The sequence below is a fragment of the Apostichopus japonicus genome, chromosome 17 (genome assembly GCF_037975245.1).
Source record: "Apostichopus japonicus isolate 1M-3 chromosome 17, ASM3797524v1, whole genome shotgun sequence".
Lineage (NCBI taxonomy): Eukaryota > Metazoa > Echinodermata > Holothuroidea > Aspidochirotida > Stichopodidae > Apostichopus > Apostichopus japonicus.
This window is the reverse complement of record NC_092577.1, coordinates 25,497,582-25,505,006: the sequence shown is the minus strand read 5'-3', so window position 1 is coordinate 25,505,006 and position 7,425 is coordinate 25,497,582. Positions and strand designations below refer to the sequence as shown.

General features: G+C 39.0%; 1 long non-coding RNA gene across 1 annotated transcript; it reads right to left on the bottom strand.

Annotated features, from left to right (window-relative positions):
• Nucleotides 1-2,113: 2,113 nt before the first annotated feature.
• Nucleotides 2,114-6,420, bottom strand: LOC139985166 (uncharacterized). Its single transcript, XR_011799327.1, has 3 exons — nt 5,205-6,420; nt 4,235-4,455; nt 2,114-3,713 (listed from the first exon to the last, which is right to left on the bottom strand). It is a non-coding gene; the product is annotated as an uncharacterized lncRNA (long non-coding RNA).
• Nucleotides 6,421-7,425: the final 1,005 nt, after the last annotated feature.

Genomic DNA, 7,425 nt, shown 5'->3' with positions numbered 1-7,425 from the left:
CAAAATATCACATGAGAATGGCTGCACAACAGTTCAAGAAAGTTTCGTGTTTGTCAAACACTGTATACAGCGATAGCTTATTACCAGTGCACTCAGCCAGCCTAGCTGCCTAAGTACAGATTGGCTTGGACCTTCGAGCGAATCTTATGTGTGCAGTGCGCTCTTCACCAGTTAAAGTTTCGATTCCTATCGCCTATCCGCGCAACTTGGACTTGGAACACCAACAGCTCGCCGTCTACAAGACAATGCCGTTCCTTCTCTATTTGGAGAAAGTATCTTCAAATCTCGAGGAGATATAGGAACAAGTAGACCAGTAGTTGCGAAGCTGGATCGGAAAAGAGTAAGTGTATTTTCTGGCCTAGGCCTACTACAACAAGGACTAACTTGGTATTATTACTAACTTACAGTAGGCTAATTCTTATAATTTCGTTCAGTTAGTTAGGCCCTAAATTAGGTACGGCGACGATAAAGTTAGGCGTAGGCTAGGGCTATATAACTTTTATCTGTGGTACATCATGAAAATCCAGAATAACAAGCATAAGATGTTTACATGTCATTTTGCCCAATATTATAATGTGCTCCCACCTATCTATATACTCAGAGTCATAGCAATTTTTGTTACAAGAGAAAACGCTCGTGACAGGTACTTTCAAACATATCAAACTGCTTTCTTAAATGAACTTTCATAACTTCCTTGTTATTTTCTTTCCCAATTTTCAATACTTAGATTAATCTAGAAGCTGTTCCCCAACCAACTGCAGTGAAAATAAAGGCAGGATTCTGCAGAATGTACATCTCCATCTAAAGGTAGCTTGATCTTATAGACATGTGCTTGATATTACCGAAAAACGGTTGGGAAATGGGGGAGGGGAGGGTGGTGACAGGCATTAAAGATTTAAGTAGTCAGTTTTGAACGGGATACAAGGAATCTGCACCAGTAAAACATCGAGGCATGTATATGGGGGGCAAGCTACCAGACAAAAAGGAGGCAGCAGTATTACGGCCGAAAGGTCCCCATAAATAGGATTTAATAGAGTGATGGATGGGGGGGGGGTGGGGGAGAAAATGTGGTACAGAAGTGTAAGCTAGGGTAATACAAGGAAGAATGGAAAACTTTCATACATCTATAGAGCATTCTATAGCAGAAGTGAGTACAGGGGCCAAAATTTTAGAAACAGTACTCGTTGAAAGCAAAATAGCAATTAAAACTGCACATCGGGCAGGCTGACTAGGGGATAATATACATTGTATTTTATACGTCATATCCACCTGCCTGACAAGAGTGGTTGAGGAGGCTATACCTGATGGCTTCACAGGAAAATATAAAGGCTACATCTATAGTTACTGAGAGAAGGGAGATTACATTGTAGTTATACTATATGAAACCAAGCTGAAGTCATTTGCAATGCTCATGGTGTGAGTGGCCCATATTTTTGCAGCCACATAAAGCAGGAGGATATGCTCTCCTTCAGAAAGATAAGTGAACCATCTAGGCAGCTGACCCCTGTCCAAGAGCAGCCTACTGTATGTGTGTGGTATAATAAGCATTTATTCTAATTTTCAGTGAATGTAACACATGTATGTAGAAGTTCAGTGTTCACTGGTCCCCCTACCACCATTGAAGTTGTTGACTGGACCAACAGAGACAAGAACACCATCAAAGCAACCAGGGCCATCTCAAAGTGGCGATGATGGTCCGTCTGCTGCTGTGGCATCCACATCGGGATACACCGAAAAACCGCCAGGTAGTCCGGACTACACTCCATCAGTTCACAAACTCATCTGAACATGACAAAGATGACGCTTCAAGGTAATTTTCAAGATTGATAGTAGATTAGTCTGGAAAATCAATTGGTTCCATAACTTTCTGGAAAGAGGATCATTATTAATTTTGACACCAACACTGTGGGGTAGTCTGGAATGTGTGGTGAGGCCATCAGTCTTTACTTCAATTAGCATATGCATACTGTATCTGGTAGAGTTGTCACAGCTGTATGTGAACAAGAAATAAAGGCACAAACAAGTAGTTGGATTTAACAGAGTATATTATATCTTCACATGGCTGGATATCTGCTACTGAATACAAATGGTGAAAGTTGCATCTCATACACTCCTTACCATGGATAACAAGGGGATGAGACAGGATGTTACTCTGTCCACATGTTTACTTTACTACATAAACAGTGGTTAAGCTACTGAGACAATGACCACACATCCTGCTGAAGATTACATAATCCATAATATTAGGTGCACAAACAGGTGTAGGGTTTTTGTTGTAATCAGTAAAAAATATATTGGAATTGTTCAGGCACAAGTTGTCAGGTAAAACCTGACCCATGTATCCACACCAATTGAGGTGTACTCAGCTGTCGCCTTAGTTGGGCATCCAAAGACTTGACTGACAACTGTGCCATGCCTATTGACCGAAATGGAGTGATTGGAATGCCTCTATCTAAATGGTATGTTTTTATGAACTATTATTATATTATTCTTCATATCTTTACTATTCTACAGATTATGTATGGGAACTTCTTGACTGCTTGCAACAACTTCTGCAGAAGTGGAACTCTGGGAGAGGAGTGTCCTGTTCCTGTCAGAAAAGAGCCCCCACCACTTGCAAGCTCCTATGTTCATCCGAACAATGAGGATGCCATGAAACAACACTGAAGCAGATTTCAAAAGCTTTGCTGAAGTACTGTAGTTGATGGCCTCCCAATTTCTAATTTTGTTTCATTGTATTGGGGAGCAATCGACTCTGTGAAGCGTCTGTTCACATGTTTTGGCACAGCTGCAGAGCAGTGTTAATTAACAGGTCGCTACCAGCCTTTAGGGAAGTTGCTAAAGTTTTACTTACATCTGGTTTCCATTGTAACTAACTAAATGATAACATTAGATTTTAAAAAAAAGTTCCAATGACAAGTATTCCTCTCTAGAGAGCTTTGACTTCATAAATATAAATTTCATGCTGACTTACTATTTCTTTCCAACTTTGGTGTTTCAAACATGTTGCCAATTTGGTGTTTTTCTCGAAAAGAGTTGACATAAATTTGCTGTTTGTTCCCCGCATGGGATAAAATGTGATTTTTTTTATCCCATTTATGATCAAGTAATCTTGATATTCCATGGATTAATGAACAATTTCAGATTGATTCTCATTACACTTTTATTAAAATGAAAGCCTAAGCTCTCCAGATCCCATTGACATAGTGGTTTAGGGTACTTTATTCAAACTATTCTTCTATTTTAACCTAGTATATTTGAGATTTCAATCATCCAGATTTTGTTGGCAGGCTACTAGAAGTGACAGCTTTGCTTACAAGAGAGAATACGTACAAAAAATTAACTTGAGTTTTTATTATTTATTACTGTTTTGTGCTTCCCAAACTTGAAAATGTAAAATTTCATCCAAGATTGTAGTTAATACCATGAACCAGAAAAATGTAAGCTGGAATTCCAAAATGTTCACCATTCAGCCACAAAACAGACAGGACTGAGCCCTGTTTCTATAAAACTTTGCAGAAATGATACTATGACTTGGCATAAACAGTCCACATTCTCACAGTCTTGATAATTTAAATCCTTCATACTGTTGAGATGGTAAAGCTTCTCTAATCCTCCTTACTGCATAGGATGGGAGAACAACACAAATCTCCTTCCCTAAAAACTGCTAGCTCATCCGTGCAAGTTGTCTGTATGCTGTGTGTCTGTATTTCCTGTAAAATAATCATATGAAAACCAGCTACAAAAGATGAAGACACACAAAAGCTTGGTAGCCATCTGGGGACGTCAATTTTAAAATAAATTTCTATATGATTTCCAGAATTTGCTTGGCCCCTAAATCTGCCTCCCCTAAAGTAAGCCTATCTATGCCATTTATACAAACTGATCATTGTATCTCGGGAACTAAAATTTGTAAATGGATCGTGCACAAGCATGGTGCACATTTTTTGTGTGGCATTTGGTTCCATGGCTCAGTGTTAATGACTACTAAGTCAGTCAGCATGATAAGGGTTAACCTCAAGGGCATTACACCAGTTTTTGGACAAAATGACCTAATCAGAAGCAGGTTTTGAACATGGTGCACAAATTTTCTTGATCAAATCTATATCTTAATGTTATTCCTTTCACAATAAAACAAAACTATGAATACACTCTCTGTATTGTTACATCTTTCAACAGCAGGTCAGAGCAATGAATAAAGGTATACAACAAAAATTATGTAGTCTATACTTACTCTTGGATCCTGTTTTCCTGTGCACGTCTACCATACTGTTGACGGTACATGTAGTAGGCTGTCTGAAGAAACAATGGGTTCAGGCACATAGCTTCAAAACCTGGGTGTAAGGTCATGCATGCAGCACCTTCTTCATCCATCACAGTCCTTACTTATCTATTTCGCTGCAGCATCTACACTCCCTTGCTGTAGGCATCACAGCACATTGGCCACAATGACACCTGTAAACAATACAAACCAGTTCAAATAATAAAGAGCCAATTCGATGACTTCATACCGACCTCAATTATTGGGGCATACTGTACTAACATGTCTAAATAGAAAAGGGGCACCTCTGAAGGGCAATCTACCATTGAAGCTCCTTACAAGTAACATCACTAGTAAGGAGGGGGTAGCCTCTTCTTAGAAGTCTTGCCTCTGTTGGGAGAATGCTGCAAAGGAAAATAAAACAGGCCGATGTTGCCTCGTTTCCAACTCTTTCCCACTTCTGAATCCATTCCCTAGATTGAGAAAATCTGGTTATGAAATTAGCTCAAGCGGAAATGACAAAAAGCTGGTGTGAGGTGCCACCTTCTCCATCCCCCACCCTTTCCCTGATTTGTGGTAACTTCACTAATTTGCCACTACAACTGCTAGGAAATTAATAATAGGCCACCTCTGAATTTGTTGTGCACTCTTCCAATTGGCTCCTTCAATCTACTAACCAAATGAAATATGTCTCTGTGACATGTTCCGGGGCATGTGCTGCCACAACTTTTAAGGAAAATAGTAACTTCCTTAACTTAACTCGACCGCACTTTCATGTTAATTTTGCTGCCCCATCAACAAATTGGCTAGCTAAGAGTATGAGCAAAGTTAGGAAACATTTATCGGTTCTAGGCCTACAGTAACCAGGGAGTTATGGAACTCCTGCAGTAACTAGTGACACAACTATCCTATATACAGTATAGTACGCTAGGCGTAACGTTACCGTTGTATTCCGTCAGGACGATCAATTTCGACATCGCTGTCCGATCCCGCTTCCTCTTCGCTGGTCTCCGGTTCGAACATGTAGGGAAAAACTTCCCCACGATCGTCCACCATGTCCTCCATTTCCCTTACTTCTTCGCCGTTGCTATCTAAATACTGTGTGTCAATGCCACCGGCAGCCATTTCGCGATATGTATAAGCTATGCTGTGCTGTGTATATATGCGTACTACAGTGCGTGTATAGAAACTGTATGTGGTAGCAATATCGTATGCGACGATATCCTTCACTTTCGACTTGGTAAACAAATGACGTCATTTGTTTTCGGCTTTCCCTGAACGAGTCAATCTAGCCGATTTTTGCGGAGTTTATGTTGCTTGATAGGAAGAAAATGCAAGGAATTTATGAAAAAAGAAGTCAATGGATGTTTTGTTCGATGTTTTATGTATAAATTTGTAATTTTTCATCTGAATCCAAATCTTAACTTTCTTGTAACAGACTGCTGAAGAAGGTAATATTTTCGAGAAGTTTGAGATTTCTCCATACCCAATGCACTGCGCAGAACATATACAGTTTGCACTCTTCTGCGCTCCCCCCGTGACGTCACTGAATCTATTACGTAATAGTACTTTTTACCGATTTCTACCCCTTTGGAGACGGAAAAAAATCGCGGTGTTGGGTTTTTGTTAATGTAAGAATTGTTAAGTTTAATATTATGTAAAGTCAAGTCTACGTGTCGCTTGACCTTTAAAAGTTGCTTTCAATCACTTCAATGTTGCATAACTGATAGATAGTTGAAAAAGAGATGCAACATTGCAATAAATGTCCACATTAATAAAAACAGTGACTGATAAAGCTGAAATAAAATATGCTTGTTAACTTATGCTGCATACCATGAGTTTTGCAAAATTTATTATTCTACATTAATTTTTTACTTTACAATTCAAGTATTTCCTCCCTCCTCCCTCCCTTATTTACTTTTAAACAGTACATGGACCTGAATTTGCATTGAAATACATTTAATAAGCAAGACAGTATGCATGTCTGTTTACTTACCGTACCATGTTGTCGTTTTTTTCAATGATATGTTCACACACGGAACGGGACTACAAGCAGTTATGTATGTTAAAAGAGCTATGTTTTGCATCATTACAATATCATAAGTATTTGTATAGGCCTATATTCCAACACGTACATATTTGCACTCTATTTGAAGGCAACAGACGGAAATCTTACCTGATTGATCATTGTGTGTGAAGTCTCCAAAATCTGTGCAGTATCAGTTTTAGCTGGTAAATCCTCTGCAAGACAGAAAATAAAGAAAGAGATTTCAACAACAGTTTTGTTGAATTGAGCCTAGGATGACGATCATATATTTACTTTGTGATTATGATTTACTTCAAGGCCTGTATTTAAGAGATGGGTTGTAACTGTTCAGTTGGTTTAACTCGCATTAGTTGAAAAAATATATAAACAAGGCATCTTCAACAAGAAATACAGCATATTTGAAAGACCATACCAAGGGGAAAGAAACTTTGAACTCATTGCAAGTTTTACCTGAACCAGCAACCCTCTTCGTTCCTGTGACAAATTGTACACAGAACGTACATCCAGCCAACCTTTTGTTTCAGCATAGCCTGGTCTATTGAATAACAGTGGTTTAGTCAACGTTATAACTTAGCTAGAGCTGTGTACATTTTTTACCGCGTAGGCCTAGGCTAGTTTAGAAGAACTGTGGTTACTGTAACTGTACATTTTCTGTACATTTTCTGTACATTAACATTGCCGATGATACCCGCACGTTGTTGTGTCCAACGTCAAGTTGAGTTCTGCATTGTCAGACAAAATAGTATTGGCAATATCCCCTAATTCTCCGCCTAAAGCCTTCCATTCCTTAGCACATCTGATTACTTAAGCTTTGGAGACATTGGTAAATGCAGTCATTTTCTCTGAGGCTGTCTTTGAAACATGGATAATGCATTATAATTTCATTTTCGTTCGGCAGGCCGCCTTATCACTAGTTGTCGCCATGTTCAAATGTTGCCAGATGTTAAAAAGTACTGCGCAAGCCTGTAGACGCGATTGTGATTGGTTACTCGTGACATCATACGCTGTATTTTCGCCTTATAAACTCTCTCCAAATTTGATTAAAATGGTAACGGTTATTAATAACAACTGCAAAAATGTGCACGTTAGACAACTGGGAACAATCGATAATGGTGAT